This window comes from Octopus sinensis, linkage group LG10, assembly GCF_006345805.1.
Source record: "Octopus sinensis linkage group LG10, ASM634580v1, whole genome shotgun sequence".
Taxonomy (NCBI): Eukaryota; Metazoa; Mollusca; class Cephalopoda; order Octopoda; family Octopodidae; genus Octopus; species Octopus sinensis.
The window spans coordinates 88,329,382-88,330,884 of NC_043006.1; the positions used below are offsets into that span (position 1 = coordinate 88,329,382).

The window sequence follows — 1,503 nt, forward strand, 5'->3', positions numbered from 1 at the left end:
CGAGTATGGATGTTCATATATGTGTGTTTATATATAAACACACGAAAATAAATGTGTTCACATACACACACGTACATACATATATACACATACATATATATACGCATAATGCACTTATATATACATACCTATATATATGCATATATACGTACATATATATACATATGCATGCGTGCATACGTATACATCCATATATATATATATATATATATATATATATATATATATATATATATATACATATACATGTATACATACGTACGCAACCATATACATATATATGCGTATATACATATATGTATGCATATCGGTATAATTGCCAATATATATATGCAGCAGAGCGTGCATGCACACATGTGAATTTGTGATCGTGCATGCGTGCGTGTGTCATGTGTGATGTGTTTTACTTAAATCGAACTCGGTAACGGAAGGAACTAATTGCGTTACTCAGTGAAAGAGAGAGAGAGAGAGAGAGAGAAGAGAGAGAGAGAGAGTGTGTGTGTGTGTGTGTGAGAGAGAGAGAGAGAGAGAGAGAGAGAGAGAGAGCGAGATTAACACACACACACACACGCATCAATACTTGTCAGTGTTGCACTGCTTGTGTGTGTGTGTGTGTGTGTTACCATGTATATGATCATGTATTCGAAATAACGGACTGAAGTGTATACTGTATATGTGAGTTGGATACTGTCTTGTATATATGCGGTTGCCATCGGACAGCTTTGTTTGGACAGTATATACATAGACACACACACACACATATACTTGTAGATACACATATATGCATATAAATATATATATACACATACACCCACCACCACTACTACATGCACACAGGGATGTAGATAAATGAATTTACACACCCACTCTTTCCACACATACAGAGGCACGCTTGTATGCACAAACACACAGGTTTTCAGTGGATACTCACAGCCACAGCTGTAAACAGTCTGGAAAGGCACACGTGGCTGTTGGACAAGAAGACAACCTGTATGGACCTGTATCTATGAGTGTGTAAGAACCACGCGTATATATGTAAGTACCATTATACACGCATATACATATATATACACATATACATATATACACACGCACGTACTGGAACATATATTTGTTATGGTTATATATATGAGTAAGCATGAATGTGTTACATATATACAATGTCGTGCTGTGTGTGTGGTGTGTGAGACGTGTGGCTTAGGGTTAGGGATCATGAGGTCGCTAGTTCGATACCCGACGGCGCGTTGTGTCCTCGACTAAGACGCTTTACTTCATGTGGTTCCGGTCCATTCAGCTGGCAAAAATGAGTTGTAGCCAAATGTAAAAACGGCCAGCCTTGTCACAATATGTGCCTCGTTGAACCTCCCTGGGAACTACATTAAGGGTACGCGTGTCTATGGATTGCTCAGTCACATGCACGTTAATTTCACGAGAGGGTTCTCCTGTTGATTATATCAACTGGAACATTTCGTCGTCGTAACCGAGAGAGTGCCAGTTTGGACA

At 38.9% G+C, this 1,503-nt stretch overlaps 1 long non-coding RNA gene across 2 annotated transcripts in view; it reads left to right on the plus strand.

Annotated features, from left to right (window-relative positions):
• Positions 1–560: 560 nt before the first annotated feature.
• The window catches only part of LOC118765203, a 20,178-nt gene continuing 19,235 nt past the window's right edge, over positions 561–1,503 (plus strand). For both annotated transcript variants that reach the window (XR_005001068.1, XR_005001069.1), the window contains exon 1: positions 561–1,035. This is a non-coding gene — a long non-coding RNA (uncharacterized LOC118765203). The remainder of the gene's footprint in view (positions 1,036–1,503) is intronic.